This window comes from Prosopis cineraria, unplaced genomic scaffold, assembly GCF_029017545.1.
Source record: "Prosopis cineraria cultivar Desert tree isolate PC_DT_omini unplaced genomic scaffold, ASM2901754v1 PC1204, whole genome shotgun sequence".
Classification (NCBI taxonomy): domain Eukaryota; kingdom Viridiplantae; phylum Streptophyta; class Magnoliopsida; order Fabales; family Fabaceae; genus Prosopis; species Prosopis cineraria.
In genome coordinates, this window is record NW_026556529.1 from 4316 (window position 1) to 22145 (window position 17830).

At 35.1% G+C, this 17830-nt stretch overlaps 1 long non-coding RNA gene across 1 annotated transcript; it reads right to left on the minus strand.

Annotated features, from left to right (window-relative positions):
• Window positions 1-1811: 1811 nt before the first annotated feature.
• On the minus strand, window positions 1812-3570 carry LOC129299554 (uncharacterized). Its single transcript, XR_008590595.1, has 3 exons — window positions 3287-3570; window positions 2559-2624; window positions 1812-2009 (listed from the first exon to the last, which is right to left on the minus strand). It is a non-coding gene; the product is annotated as an uncharacterized LOC129299554 (long non-coding RNA).
• Between the last annotated feature and the right edge of the window lie 14260 nt (window positions 3571-17830).

Genomic DNA, 17830 nt, shown 5'->3' on the forward strand with positions numbered 1-17830 from the left:
GTAGCAGGTTCTTCCTTAAAGTTTACTTTCCAAAATTTAGAGACAATAGCACTAGTAGTTGATACTACTAAGAAAGGATCAACAACAGCCCCTAAAAAGATTGGGGTTGATCTCCTCTTCCAAATATTCCAACATAAGTTGGCAATATACAGTTTGCCAAAATCATCAATTAAGGAGTCATGGAGGAAGAACTTATAGCACCAATGATCCAAAGATGTAATATGAGCAGCATCAATCTTTAGGGTCAAAAAACAACTGAACCAAGCTTGCTTGGCCCAATTACAGAGAAGAAGCATATACTCAATAATTTCAGGATGTGAATGACTGGGGCATAGCAGATCAGTTGTACATTTCCTATTATAGAGTACCTGTTTGGTGGCAAGAGAGTTATTCAAAACTCTCCAAAGAAAATGTTTGATTTTGGGTTGAAGCTTGAGCTGCCAAATATATTGCCAAAAATTAATGGAGATAATGGATGAGGTACTAGGAGCTTCGCTAATCACTGGGGAAGACTTGGCTAAAGCTTTTTGGTAACCAAACTTGGATGAGTAAAGACCATTGTTAGCAGCGGACCAAACAAGAGAATCAACATTAGGATTTTTTGGTATATAAGTATTCAAGATACCAGCAAGTGTATCTATAGTGCAACTAGTTGAAATCTCTTCCAAGTTCCAATGACCATCAACAATAAGCTCAGCTACTTTAAGATCTTTATTAATGGTAGCTCCTTTAACAGGTGTTGCAACAAAATTTAGTAAGTTGCGTATCCACTTATCTGTCCAGACTTTCACCCATACCCAATTTCCAGTAAATGTCTTTTGACAGTAACTCTGTCCTAATAAGTAAGCTACTCCAAGCCTAAGAAGCATCAGAACCTTTTTTTGCCTGAAGAAAAGAGTTATTAGGGAAATAGACACTTTTTAATACCTTAACCCATAGCTGGCCCGAATTATTGAGAAGACGCCATGCTAATTTTGCAAGGAGGGCATCATTGAAGTCCATGAAATTGCGAAACCTAAGGCCACCCTCAAATTTTGAGGTGCATAATTTTGACCAAGCCTTCCAATGAATATTATTTTTATCCTCTGATTGCCCCCAGAAGAAATTGGCAACCATACTATCCAACTCTTTGCAAGTCCTCTTTAGGAATTTAAAACACATCATTGGGAAGATTAGAATAGCATTTATGATAGATTTGATCATCACCTCACGTCCAGCAAAGGACAAGGATTTACTGCACCATGCATGGATTTTTTTTGCCTACTTTATCCCTTACATAAGCAAGTGCGGCCACTTTAGATCGACTTCAAAGAATGGGTAACCCTAAATATGAACCAGGGTCATCTACAGCTAGGATGTGCAAAAAGTTGTAGACATCATTTCTTACTTCCCCCGCTGTGTTAGCAGAGAAGAATAATGAGGATTTGTCAAATTTATACGCTAGCCAGATGCATTGCAGTAAGTTTTTAGGAGTTCCTTCGTAACAGAACAATTGTTTCTAGAGGCCTTAAGGAAGAAGATGGTGTCATCTACAAAGAGGCTGTGAGTAATCATTGGGCAATCATCAGTGAGTTTTACTACTTGTAAGTGTAACACCCTCAAATTTACAAACTAATTTTTCGCAAATTATTAATTCAACAACTCATTTTTTTTTCATTGAACTCTTATCATACCCTTATCATGGTAGAAAAATTTCTACCATGATACATCCAAGACAATATACCACAGGTCTTAAAATATCTCAAAAAGCAATTAGAACCATGAGGGACAGACATGATCCTCATGTCATGATATTCAAATCAGATCATAAATCAAGAGGGACAGACATAATCCTCTTGGTCATATAAATACTTTTAATAAAAAGGATTAGAGTTTACATGCTTCACAAAGAAGATATGTCCTAAGTTGGCACAAGATACATTGTATAATCTAAAATAAGAGGCAACGTAAAAGATGGTGTCTCATACACCATAGTTACACCTCTGGTGCTTTCTCGGCCGGACTCGCTCCTGTAAAAATGTTAACCACGGGGAATGAGACTTAAAAGTCCCAGTAACCAAAAATTAATATGTAATGATGCATGCGGATGTAACTAATCATGCGATTGCTAAGTGGGCACACAAAACATTTAACCGAACAATATTTTCAAACAAACCGAACAAGTATTTAATTTGCATGACTGCACCTTATATCCTCCTTTCGCCATGCTCGGACGCCAAATCACCCGGCCAAAGGTGAGTTGGACCAAGCGACACGCCACTCATTGGGTCCAATGAGGGCTTACCACGTGGTAATAATTAACCGAACAGAAATTCCCATTAACACCATACATTAAAATACCCTGACAAGTCATGCATCATTCAAATATCCAAACAGGAATATATCCGAACAATAATATCTCATCATGATAAACAAAAATAAATTTTTAACCCACTTGGCAATAATTTCAAACAAGTATATACAGTATTTATTTTCAATAATTCATAATTTTTCCAAACAACAAAACAACACATAACCATTCACAAACACACTCATCACAACACATTAATAATGGTTACCTTGTGTCTTGAATAACAAGTTCCCCTTCACAACTCCTTTTTCACCACTATCTTTGTCAATATAATCTACATAATTATTTCACAATACTATATATTAATTTTACATTAAAATAAATAACTCTAATTTAAATAGTTAGAAAGTCTTAGATCTATAATCCATATTAACACTAATTTAAGATTTATGCCTCATTTAACTTCCCAAATTCTTTTCTAAAATTCTCGTACCCTAATAAACTATTTTTTTTATCCTCAAATCACTTCTAGTATCACAATTTCATCCTTCTATATTCTAAAAATTCGTCCAAAAATAAATTAAATTTTAAAATTATCCTGAAGCCTCAAATCACCTTTCTATAACCTCAAAAATACCTATTCATACTTAAATAAATATTTAATAATCATAGGTTTATCCCTACATCTCAGATTCCACATAAATTCAACCATATAGATCTAGATTTTAACTCAAAAATTCTTAAACATGAGTTTCAACCTCAAGAAAATATTCTATAATATTTATTATATCCCTAAGAGTTTTAACCTATATTTTTAATCCATCATATCATCAGATTAACTATCCTATAGAAAAATCCTAATCAAAATATTTACTCTATCCTACAAAATAATCATATCACTAGAAAGCTAATATTATTTAAAAAATAACTATAAAATTAATTTTGTAATTAAATAAATTTTTAAATGCTAATCTAAACAGGAAAGTTAGAACATACCTGAAGAAAAAGAAAATAATCCCCCCTTGCGAGAAAACGCCGAGCAACGTGAGAGGAAGAGAGAAAAATAATATAAAAATGGGATTGTGAGTCCCAAAATTATATTAAAAAAAAACTATAGGTTTGAATTTAATTATTCAAACCTTTGGGCCAAAAGTTGCAATTTCCTCTAAATTGCATCTTAGCCTCTCATGCTTCCTAATGCACACACCCCCTCCTTTTTATACATGAAGGCACCTCTTCTCTTCCCTCATCTAACCAATGTGGGACTTAGAAACAACAACCTTCCACCCCCCCTTTTTTTTGTTCCTTCTACCTTCTCTTTTTTTTAACACACACATAAAAAAAATTATTTATGTATTATATCTTAACTAAATATTGCTTATGTGGTTTTAAATTTAAATTTTTAAATTCATAATTAAATACCTAATCATAATATTATTTCTAAATAACCTCAAATAATATAAATTCCTATTATTATCATTTTTTTCTCAAAACCTAAATTCCACAATTTCTTTATTATATAAAAATCAGGATGTTACAATTCTCCCCTCCTTTTAGAAATTTTGTCCTCAAAATTTAATAGATAAGCTTAGAAACTATGTACCTAAGCAAATAAATGTGGATAATCTCGCCTCATACTCTCCTCGGTCTCCCAAGTAGCATCACCTAGGGCTCCACCCTTCCAAATCACCTTCACGAGTCGGATGGTCTTATTGCGTAGTTGTTTGTCCTTAAAGTCCTCAATTCGCTCCGGTTCGGATCTAAAGGTCAAATTCTCCCTCAATTCTACTTCTTCAGGTTCAATAACATGGGAGGGATCCGGGTTGTACTTCTTCAACTGTGATACGTGGAACACATTATGGATACCTGCAATCTGTGGAGGTAATGCAACTCTATATGCAGTAGATCCAATTCGCTCCAAGATCTCATACGGGCCCATAAATCTAGGTGTCAATTTCTTTGCCTTAATGGATCTACCAATGCCTGTCACTGGAGAAACCTTCAAAAATACATGATCTCCTACTTCAAACTCTAACGGCCGTCTCCTCTTATCAGCATAGCTCTTCTGTCGGCTCTGAGCGGTTAGCAATTTTTGCTTAATCATTGCAATCTTCTGGGTGGTCTGCTCTACAATTTCTGGACCAATGATACTCCTCTCACTTAATTCTGTCCAACACAAAGGCGATCTACACTTCCTTCCATACAAGGCCTCATAAGGCGCCATCCCAATACTAGAATGATAGCTGTTATTATAAGCAAATTCAGCTAATGGCAAATGATTATCCCAACTACCTGGTAGTTCAATGGCACAAGCTCTCAACATGTCCTCCAAAGTCTGGATCGTCCTCTCTGTTTGTCCATCTGTTTGGGGGTGGTATGCGGTGCTAAAACTCAGTCTGGTACCCATAGCCTTCTGTAGCGCACCCCAAAAGTTTGAAGTGAACCTTGGGTCACGATCTGACACAATTCTAGAGGGTATACCATGAAGTCTAACTATCTCCTTAATGTATATCTCAGCAAATTTCTCTAATGTAGAGGTAAACTTGATCGCCAAAAAGTGAGCTGATTTGGTGAGTCGGTCTACTATCACCCAAATAGCATCCTTACTCGAGGGTGTTCTTGGCAGTCCAGTGATGAAATCCATGGAAATATCATCCCATTTCCACTTTGGAATATCTAACGGTTGCAGTGTTCCAGCTGGCTTCTGATGTTCTATCTTTATCTTCTGACACGTTAAACATCTAGAAACAAATTCAGTTACATCTTTCTTCATTCCTGGCCACCACCAACCTCGCTTCAAATCATGGTACATTTTAGTTATACCGGGATGAATTGTATATTTGCTCCTATGAGCTTCTTCTAAAAGGATATTCCTCAATCTTGGATCATTAGGTACACAAACTCTACCTTTATACTTCATCACTGTGTCCTCAGAGATGGTAAAATTTGGGGCCTTACCTACCACTATCTCCTTCCTTATATTCCTTAAGTAGTCATCACTCTGCTGTGAGACTCTGAGATCTTCCCAGAATTTGCTCTCAAAGTCTGCTACCTGGAGTGCGGCCATTTGATGTTCAATCACATCTACTGGAACATCATGAAAACTGTTCCACAAATGATATTCATGAACCATCAAATGTGCAGCATGAATAGTCTTTCTACTTAAGGCGTCAGCTACCACGTTAGCCTTACCCGGATGGTAATGTAATTCAAAGTCATAATCCTTCAGAAATTCCATCCATCGTCGCTGCCTCATATTAAGCTCTTTTTGATCAAATAAATACTTCAGGCTCTTATGGTCACTGAAGATTTGAAACTTAGATCCATACAAGTAGTGTCTCCATATCTTCAGAGCAAACACAACTGCAGCTAACTCCAAATCATGAGTAGGGTAATTTTCCTCGTGTGGTCTCAACTGTCTGGAGGAATAGGCAACCACTCGGTCATTTTGCATCAAAACACATCCTAAACCCTTTAAAGAAGCATCAGTGTACAGAGTGTACGGCACCACAGGGTCAGGAATAGTCAATACTGGAGTAGTGGTTAACCTCTTTTTCAATTCTTGGAAAGCAGCTTCACATTTGTCAGTCCAAATAAATGGGGCATCCTTCTTAGTCAGCTTAGTTAAGGGCATCGCAATTTGCGAAAATCCCTTAATAAAGCGACGATAATAACCTGCTAAACCTAAAAAGCTTCGTATCTCTGTAACAGATTTTGGCTGTTCCCACTTCATCACTGCATCAATCTTGCTAGGATCCACCGCAACTCCGTCTCTGGACACAACATGGCCCAAAAACTTTACTTCTTGGAGCCAAAATTCACACTTGTTTAATTTGGCATAAAGCTTATGTTCCCTCAAAACTTGCAAGACGATTCTTAAATGTTCACCATGAGCCTCCTCATCCTTTGAATAAATAAGAATGTCATCAATAAACACTACTACAAACTTATCTAAATAGGGTCGAAAGATCCTATTCATGTAATCCATGAATACCGCAGGAGCATTCGTAAGTCCAAACGGCATCACCATGAATTCATAATGCCCATATCTCGTCCGAAATGCTGTCTTAGGTATATCCTCCGCTCTTACTCTCAATTGGTGGTACCCTGACCTTAAGTCAATCTTTGAGAAAACTGCGGATCCCACAAGCTGATCCAGCAAATCATCGATTCTCGGAAGTGGATATTTGTTCTTGATGGTTACTTTGTTCAATTGTCTATAATCAATGCACAATCGGAGGCTTCCGTCCTTCTTCTTTACAAAAAGGACTGGAGATCCCCAAGGTGAAACACTCGGTCTGATGAAACCCTTCTCAAGTAGCTCTTCAATTTGCTTTTTCAGTTCCGCTAACTCTGAAGGGGACATCCGATAAGGAGCCTTAGAAATTGGCCCTGTACCGGGTACCAATTCAATTGAGAACTCTACCTCGCGCTTTGGGGGTAAACCGGAGACTTCGTCTGGAAATACATCCGCAAATTCTTTGACAATTGGGATATTCTTCACGCCTTCATCAATCTCAGCTTGGATAGAGAAGAAAACCATGTAGGCCTGGCAACCCTTCTTCATACATCTATCAACTTGCGCCGCCGACAAGAAAACATGATCTTGAGTCTCGACTGGGGTCACCGACAAAGAAGATAAAGACACACTCCTCTCTCTACAATCTAGGATAGCACCATTTGCAGCCATCCAATTCATTCCCACAATTACATCCATACCTCTCAGTGGTAGGATAATTAAGTCCATAGTTGTTTTCCTATTTTTAAACTCGACTACTAGGTTAAGGCATGCCTTAGCGGTCCTCACAGATTCTCCCGCAGGAGTAGACACATTCATATCAAAAGGTAAAATACACACAGGCAAATCAAGGTTCTTTACACAAGTTTCAGAAATAAAAGAGTGTGTAGCACCCGAATCAAATAGTGCAACAATATCATGATGAAGGATTTTGATGTTACCTCTAATGGCATCTGGGGAGTTCATGGTGTCCTGAGTAAGAGCAAACACACGACCAGAGACAGTAGGATGTTGGGAAGGGTTCTTCATATTTGAGCCCTGGTTGTCCCCACAAAACTTTGCAATGTGACCGGGTTTCCCACAAATGTAACAGACCCAGCACTGTCCGAAATGACGACGCCCGCATTTAGTGCACTGTTGAGAGCTCGCTGTACTCGGGGCAGGGGTAGATACTGTTGGGCTCCTCTGTGACCCGTGATAACTACTATGATAGCTCCTCTGTCCTTGGCCCCTTTGAAATGGACCCTTCTGCCTTCCTTGGTTCCATGAGCTACTCGAACCCTGATGGTTTTTCTTCATAATGCCTCCGGTGGGTCGAGGGTAGGTTGGGGGTCTACTATATGAATAACCCCTCTTCTCTCTCTCAACCTCCTTCTTACTGCGAGCTACTACTTGTAGTTTTATGCACATTTCATCATAATCTCGGATATCTAGATGAGCCAATTGTTCCCTCAATTCTGGTCTAGCCTTCTCCAATAAGCGCTTAGCCTTCCATTCGAAATCATCCCTATACTGCAGGTACGTGGAGTATCTAGATAACTCCTGAAACTTAGCAATGAATGTGTCCTCATCGAGGTTCCCTTGCTTAAAGGCATGGAATTCCGCTTCCTTCTCAGACCTTAACTCTGATGGAAAGTAATGCCTGAATAATTTTTCCTTGAATTCCTCCCAGGTGAGTGTAGAATCATCCCTGGGCCCTGCTGTCTCCCACCAATCTCTTGCTCCTTTCACTAGGAGCACTAATGCTACTTGTACTTTTTGATTGCTGGTGCATGTGACTACTCGAAAGATGGATTCGAGTCTCTTCACCCATTCCTCTACCACGGATGGTTTAAGGTTACCATCAAACGTAGGAGGGTTAAACTTCCTAACAGTTTCCCACACATCAGTAATGGTCGGTGGGGCTCTCTGTTCCTCCTGCCTAATTTCTTTCCTTCTAGACTCATGATCTCTCGGAGTGGCAGGATGTGAGGAACTGCCTTCCCCCACATGACTCTCAACATGAGCCCTATCTCCATTTTCAGTTACCTTTTGCCTCTTTAGCTCCGTCAACTCTTGTTCGTATCCTTGAACCTTGTCTGTTAATGTTTTTACAAGCATTCTTAATTCCGCCAAGTCAGGCTCCTCATTTGGCAGTGGCGGTGGCAGGTGCTCATGTTGGAATCCTGAGTTACCACGAGTAACAGGCATTTTCTCTCCCCTCCTAAAGGATACAAGATATAAATAATAAAATTAGCCTAGCTATATAATGGCCATACAATGAGAAGCACCATAACAATGTATATTGCCAACCGACTATATGCAATGCACCACACATAATAAATACATATTAAATTCACACAAATAATAGTTTCAAACAAAAGTTTAAATAAGTGTTACTAAAATATAGGCTTGAAACATGATGCTCTGATACCAATATGTAACACCCTCAAATTTACAAACCATTTTTCGCAAATTATTAATTCAACAACTCATTTTTTTTTCATTGAACCCTTATCATACCCTTATCATGGTAGAAAAATTTCTACCATGATACATCCAAGACAATATACCACAGGTCTTAAAATATCTCAAAAAGCAATTAGAACCATGAGGGACAGACATGATCCTCATGCATGATATTCAAATCAGATCATAAATCAAGAGGGACAGACATAATCCTCTTGATCATATAAATACTTTTAATAAAAAGGATTAGAGTTTACATGCTTCACAAAGAAGATATGTCCTAAGTTGGCACAAGATACATTGTATAATCTAAAATAAGAGGCAACGTAAAAGATGGTGTCTCATACACCATAGTTACACCTCTGGTGCTTTCTCGGCCGGACTCGCTCCTGTAAAAATATTAACCACGGGGAATGAGACTTAAAAGTCCCAGTAACCAAAAATTAATATGTAATGATGCATGCGGATGTAACTAATCATGCGATTGCTAAGTGGGCACACAAAACATTTAACCGAACAATATTTTCAAACAAACCGAACAAGTATTTAATTTGCATGACTGCACCTTATATCCTCCTTTCGCCATGCTCGGACGCCAAATCACCCGGCCAAAGGTGAGTTGGACCAAGCGACACGCCACTCATTGGGTCCAATGAGGGCTTACCACGTGGTAATAATTAACCGAACAGAAATTCCCATTAACACCATACATTAAAATACCCTGACAAGTCATGCATCATTCAAATATCCAAACAGGAATATATCCGAACAATAATATCTCATCATGATAAACAAAAATAAATTTTTAACCCACTTGGCAATAATTTCAAACAAGTATATACAGTATTTATTTTCAATAATTCATAATTTTTCCAAACAACAAAACAACACATAACCATTCACAAACACACTCATCACAACACATTAATAATGGTTACCTTGTGTCTTGAATAACAAGTTCCCCTTCACAACTCCTTTTTCACCACTATCTTTGTCAATATAATCTACATAATTATTTCACAATACTATATATTAATTTTACATTAAAATAAATAACTCTAATTTAAAGAGTTAGAAAGTCTTAGATCTATAATCCATATTAACACTAATTTAAGATTTATGCCTCATTTAACTTCCCAAATTCTTTTCTAAAATTCTCGTACCCTAATAAACTATTTTTTTTATCCTCAAATCACTTCTAGTATCACAATTTCATCCTTCTATATTCTAAAAATTCGTCCAAAAATAAATTAAATTTTAAAATTATCCTGAAGCCTCAAATCACCTTTCTATAACCTCAAAAATACCTATTCATACTTAAATAAATATTTAATAATCATAGGTTTATCCCTACATCTCAGATTCCACATAAATTCAACCATATAGATCTAGATTTTAACTCAAAAATTCTTAAACATGAGTTTCAACCTCAAGAAAATATTCTATAATATTTATTATATCCCTAAGAGTTTTAACCTATATTTTTAATCCATCATATCATCAGATTAACTATCCTATAGAAAAATCCTAATCAAAATATTTACTCTATCCTACAAAATAATCATATCACTAGAAAGCTAATATTATTTAAAAATAACTATAAAATTAATTTTGTAATTAAATAAATTTTTAAATGCTAATCTAAACAGGAAAGTTAGAACATACCTGAAGAAAAAAAAAAATAATCCCCCCTTGCGAGAAAACGCCGAGCAACGTGAGAGGAAGAGAGAAAAATAATATAAAAATGGGATTGTGAGTCCCAAAATTATATTAAAAAAAAACTATAGGTTTGAATTTAATTATTCAAACCTTTGGGCCAAAAGTTGCAATTTCCTCTAAATTGCATCTTAGCCTCTCATGCTTCCTAATGCACACACCCCCTCCTTTTTATACATGAAGGCACCTCTTCTCTTCCCTCATCTAACCAATGTGGGACTTAGAAACAACAACCTTCCACCCCCCCTTTTTTTTGTTCCTTCTACCTTCTCTTTTTTTTAACACACACATAAAAAAAATTATTTATGTATTATATCTTAACTAAATATTGCTTATGTGGTTTTAAATTTAAATTTTTAAATTCATAATTAAATACCTAATCATAATATTATTTCTAAATAACCTCAAATAATATAAATTCCTATTATTATCATTTTTTTTTCTCAAAACTAAATTCCACAATTTCTTTATTATATAAAAATCAGGATGTTACAGTAAGTCACCTTTTTTAGCATGATAGTTCAGCATATAAGAGAAAACATCACTAGTAATTATAAAAAGATAAGGAGAGAGAAGGTCTCCTTGTCTTACACCTCTACCTAGGGTAATATGGGCTACAATTTTACTAGCAATCTGTATATTCAAACTTGGGCATTTAACATAACTCATCACCCAAGAGATCCATTTATCATAAAAGCCAAGTGTTCTCATTACTTCCTCAATAAACTTCCATTCAAGCCTATCAAAAGCTTTGTTCATATCCATTTTAAGGGAAAAATCATATTCTTTACTAGATTTCTTTCTCTTCAAATAGTGGAAGGCTTCACGTAGAAGAAAAATGTTATCCTGAATGAGTCGATTTGGGACAAAAGCTCTTTGTTGATGTGAAATACAACCATCAAGAACAACTTTTAGTCTATTGGCCAGTAATTTAAAGATCACCTTATAGGTAAAATTGCATAAACTGATAGGTTTGAACTGCCCAATAGATTCGGGTCTATCTACTTTGGGAATTAAAATCAGATTAGTGTTATTTAAATTCCCTAAAAAATTATCACCAGACATGAAATTGTTGACCAAAGAAAAGATAGAGTTATATATCTCATCCCAAGTACTTTGATGAAAATGGCCATTAAACCCATCGGGGCCAAGGGCTTTGGTGGAGCCAAGCTAAAACACTGCTTACTTAACTTCTTCAAGAGAAGAAGGAAGAATGAGCCAATTATTCTGCATCTCATTTATATAGGGTTTGACATATGATAACGCCAAAGGGAGGCCAGAGATGGGTCCCTCAGTAAATAATTCACCATAAAATTCAGTGGTAAGAAGAGCAATATCTATTTCAGTTTCAACCTAAGAGCCATCTATTTTCCTCAACTTTATAATCTGATTTCGTTGCCTTCTAACCATGGTGGAAGAGTGAAAAAAATGAGTATTTAGATCACTATTAGTTAGCCAGTTTACACGAGATTATTGCCATCAGTAAGATTCTTCACAATGCCAAAGATGCTCCAACTCTTTTGTACAGAGTTGCACTTGGGTGCGGGAGTTCATAGTAAACTCACCCTCTTTGAGCGTTTTAATTTGTTGCAAATTGCAGCTAATGGCTTTCTTGAAGTTTGGAAAGGCATTATGACTCCAAGAAGATAGAGCAAGACTACACCACCTAGTACAAGAAGTGAACTGATCAACAATGGCTTTAGCATTTGAAGCATCTAAGTACCACGAGCTCCTTACTACTAGCAAGAAACCAAGATGTTGAGCCTAAATAATTTCATATTTAAAATGACTAGGGGTCTTTGAGTCTTTAAAGCAGAGAGAGACAAGCAGGAAGTGATGATCTAAGGAGACAGAATCAATGTGTAGAGTAAGAGCTTTTGGGAATTGGTCTCTAAATGCATTATTTGCTATAGCTCTATCTATACATTCTCGGACTCGCTCTTAGTTTAGTCTCTGATTACACCAAGTGAAACTTGAGCCTTAAGATTCAAGATCCATAAGATCACAATCTGAGGCAAATTTTTGAAAATTTAATACTCTTCAGATTAACCCCATTTTGCCTCTAGACTTTTCAGACAAAGAGATAAAATCATTGAAATCACCGACACAGAGCTAAGGAGTTGAAATGCATGTAGCTAGGCTTGATATTTTCTTCCAAAAGACCGATCTTTCATTTTTAGTAGGGGGCCATAAATGAATGTAACCAAGTTAGGGCAGTCCCAAATAGATGATTTTAAGCAAGTATGAATGAAGTTTTTCGAGAAAGAGAGAACCTCTAAATCAACATCATCCTTCCACCATAGAGCAAGACCATCGGATAAGCCTAATGGATCAATGTACTTACAGAATAGGTAGCCACAATGTCTTTTTATTTACTTCAAATAGAATGCCTGCTTCTTAGTCTCCATAGGAAAGACCACAACTGGCCTATTTTTGGAAAGCACATTCTTGAGATTGCGAACTGCTAAGGGCTTTCCAATTCCTTAACAATTCCAGGCTAGAATATTCATGGCTCTCGGTTGTTTCAGGCCAGCCATCAACACCCTCAGCAGGAGAAGCAAATGTGGAATTTGATTTATTACCATGGAAAACAAAGCACTCTTTTAGGAAGTCAATTTCTTCATGTATTGGCACATTTATCAAAGACAGATCAGTGAAATCAACTGAATTAGAGAGATTTGACTCACTCAAAAATTTATCAAGGGCAATAGGCTTCCTTCTAGTCTTTCAGCCACTCTTTTTACCAGAAGTATGCAACAAAGGTTTAATAATTGAGCCTTGAATTGGAACTTTAACTATATCTTCTTCCAAGAACAACTTGCGACGCTTAAGATGAGTGGGAAAGGAGACTTCGTTTGCTTCGCGTTTTAGAGAAAAACCACCAAACTTTACTAAAACTTCAGAAACAGGGGACAAAGGTGAGTAAGGAATGGTGGCCTTCAAGGGATTAGAAGTCTCAGTAATTGGTGTAGATCTGGCCTTTGAAGCCTTTGGGTCGGTGTTAATGTCAACTGGGCTTACTTCGAATACGGCTGACTTCATTTTGAGCTCAACCTTAATTGGGCTTTTATTTTGCCTAATTTCAAGCCCATTAGAGAAGACAATGGACCTTTGTGGAGACCTTGAAGGTAAATCTCAAAAAAGACAGACTGGAAGGATGTCAGTCATTATGCCACTTTCTATACTTTGCTCAGACTGATGGGCGGCGCTAGACGATTTTGCAGGGGATGGTGTCTTGGTTGGAGGATTACATTTTATAATAGCCGTTTCCACATGCTCTGCTATCTCTGTTGCATCACGCGCCTCCTCTTCTGCTCCACCGTCTTCCTCTCCCCAGTCCTGGTGAATCTTGTGCAAAAGATTTTTTGAGTGTTAGATTGCTTGTATTGTTATCCATGGGCCAAAGCCGTGTTTCTCATTGTCACCTTCAAAACTAGTTTTTGGTTCCATGCATACTCTGTTTTCATGGCCTATTTTACCGCAACCATAGAAAAAATTTTGAAGTCTCTCATGTTTAATGGCAACCCAAACATCCTCTCTATTAGGTCGTGTTGACTAAAAACCTAGAGTCAGAGGGAGACTCGTATCAATCAAAATGCGAGTGCACATGAACTTACGATGGATTTAGGCTTTATGCTCTGGTTTCTCTATCCACAATACAGTTCCAACTTCATTTCCCATACTGCATAAATTTTCATTGCAGAAAATTCCCAAGGGTAGATTGTGAAACTGAACCCAAAATGGGATCAAACTAAAGTTAACATCATCTAAGACCATATAATCATTCCAAATCTGTAGGCTCAAAAGATTGCCGCTGACAGACCATGGTCTTCCCCGGAGCACTCTTTGCCCATGATGATCAGAGTCAAACTTGAAAATAAATGTTTGTTCTAGCATCAATCACATTCACTCCCTCTTTCAGACCCTATCCATTCTGAACCATGTTTAGCGTGGCCGAGCGATTAATCTGTTTTTGGGTTAGGATTCGACCCACAAGTGCACCTCCATCTTCTTTCTTCCATACTAGGTTGAGGCGGCGTTTGGGGGTTGGTGTACTGCTAGTATCTACTTTCTTCTTTTCCCTATCCTCTGGGACCTCCATCACCAAAGACTAAGGAGAGCAAAGAGACACAACCAAAGAGAAATAAAATCACACACACAGAAGGAGATGTGAGAGAGAGAGAGAGAGGAGACAAGAAGGCCCTAAGGCTCACAAAAGTCACCGCTTCTGTATAAGTGGGTGACGATGTGCATCGCCGCAGTAGGCGACGTCAGGCGCAAACTCCCACTGGGAGAGGCAACAAGCTCTACATCAGAGCACTAATCACCAAAAAGATTTTCATATATATTTTCGTATAAAATATTGAATTGATGTCTCAACCCACAAGTCTTCTGTAGTTGTGTTTAAATTGATATTGACTGGCAAAAATGTACTTTCATCTTGCTAGGCTAATACAAACATAAATGTAGTCAAAACATTTAAATTTATGATGGTCTAAATTCACTCATGGGTATTTTAATTATAATAATTCAATTTTATTAATACTTAAACATTGTCAAAATATATTATATTTTTGAATTAAAAACAATCCTCACAATTAAAATATGCCTCACATATATATTGTGTTTTTTTAAAATTTAAAATAGAATACTTTTTAAATATTATATAATAATTTTTTTATAATTTTTTAATTAAATTGAACAGTTATTATTGTACTATAAGATAGTGAACTTAATTCACACACCATATTCCGCACAAATCACGTTTTAAGTTTAGCCGCCGCAGTGATTGATGATTTCGTCCCCGCATACGCTTTCTTGCCTTCAGCGAGGTCGATCCAGTAACGCAAATACTCTTTGATTTATCCATTAATTCATTTATTATTTTATCAAAATCACTATCATTCCCTCATGTGGGCAAGAAATATCCAGCACTGTTTTGCTTAGGACTTGAAATTTCGAACGTAATGCTTTTTATATCTCAATAACATGAAGCCAAATATGATGGGTCATGGGTCATACGCAACTTTATATTGAATGTATCTAAAACAATTAACAACACATCTTTAAAAAAAATAAATAATTACATTGACAGGAAGACTCACCAAGCTTCTATCAATAATTTAAATATTTACATTTTTAATATTCCATCACTTGATTACAGAAATCTTTTGTATGTTGACATGACTTAAAATATTTATTCACACAATTTTTCTTTAGCTTTTATTAAAAAAATAATAATAATGAGAACAACTTTTATTTTATTAGGTGAGATGTAATATATGAATTGCAATTGCACGATACCATTATTGTTTATCAATAACTAAATCTTAAAATATATTATTAACCAAAATGTTTCTTTCAATAATTTCATTGAGTGTTTTTTTTAAATTTTTTTTACCCCTATTCATAGGATTCAAGGCTATAAGTTCTCCCTTTTTCATGGACGTTGAGGAATTTTTGTACAGACTCAGTGGATCACGCCATCCATACTATATTCAATAAAAACATATTATGCTAGATGATTATAAATATAAATTGATATTATCATTGATGATGATAGAGAGAGAAAATATAAAAAATTAAATTTTCAAAAATAAAATTATTAAAAATAATGACACATTAGATTTTATTTAATTAAATTAGTGTAATATGATATATGTTTAATTGGACAGAGCATAGCTAGTGTGTTGTACTGTGTACATACAACAATTTTTCCATTGGCGCCTCCAATGACCTTATTTTTTTTTGTTATACATGTCAAGATCATCACAATTTTAGGCCATTTTTTTTATCAATAGATGGCATCATGACGCACTAACTGTTTCTTAGCTTTTATATGTGATCATTACAAAATTTATCTTTTATATTATTATTTAAGAATAATACAACATCTTATATATTTATATATAAATTTAAAAATATATAATCTAAAACAAATGTATTATTTGTAAGTCATAAACAATACATCTTATTTTTTTAGAATTTTGTGTAATGCGTTAAATCCACAAATAATCTAAATTAAATTAACTAGGTATCTGTTCCATTTGCAATGAACTAGAAAGATCATAATTTAAATTTTGTTAATTATATTTATTTTTTAAATATATAAATCATATTAAAATTTTAAGAAGTTGAAAATAAAACAAAATTTCATAAAATGCAGTCAAATATGATATGAAATATGAAAAAAAAAGTTAAAAAAGTATGTAAAAAATTTATACTACATATTAATATTGAATTGGTTTATGTTTTTAGTCATTTTACATTTTGTTCCAATTGAATTAAAGACTAAATAGCAATATAATTTTTAAATTATAAGTCCAAAAGCATTTGAAATCTTAAACTCATTTTCTTTGCAATGTTACTCTTAACTTTTAAAAACCATGCAATGTAACCCTACTATTAAGAAAGTTTTTGATCATTAGTTAATCAAATAATGACATAAAACTACCTAAAAAATTATAGAAAATGTCATTTTCAGTAATTTTTTAGGCCCTTGTCTATCAGTCTTTTTTTGTAATTTTTTTGGTTCTTTTTCTTTCATTTTATCGGTCAACTACTATCAAAGTTAACTTTTATTAAGTTACATTGCATTATTTTCAAAAATTGAGAGAAAATGTTGAATAAAAAAGTGATTTTAGGGTCCTATACTGTCACGCTCCAAAAATAAAAAGTAACTGACACGAAATGTGAATTATATCAAACATCCTTTAAGTCTTAAATTAAGAAAATGTTCCATTTCTAAATCCTAATTATATTATATTTATATTAAAATTATGACATCTTTGATAGTGTTCTTTATAACAAAAGATTCAAAATATTCTTTTCATTTTAGAAGTTTGGATAGAAGTTCCCATATAAATAGAATATCTCAAAAACTCTACAACACAATAGTTCAAATAAAATATCATAATAATCAAGAGCTCAATTTCTTCCAATTAGTAGACAGAGTATATAACAAAGTAAGGATCATAACTACAGTCTATATGTAGCACCTAATTATATTTTTAAAATAAAATACATAAACTTTATAATCAAATAAAACGGAGATAATTTTCAAATAAATCTTCACCCTACACAATTATAAGCCCCTTAGAGGTTAGCTACATCTAAGGGAGAAATTATATAGTGAATGGATCTGAGACAAAAAAACAACTTTCTAGTGAATAGTGTCTCAATTTTATATTTAAAAAAAGTAAAGGGAGAAATTATCTATAAAACAAATATGAATTTCACAATAATAACAATTATTGTAATAAAAGCACATGTTGTGTAGTTAAAAAAAATATCTTATATAACATGTAAACCAAATAGATACATGGTTGATTAAGGGTAATAGAGAATCAAGTTCAATT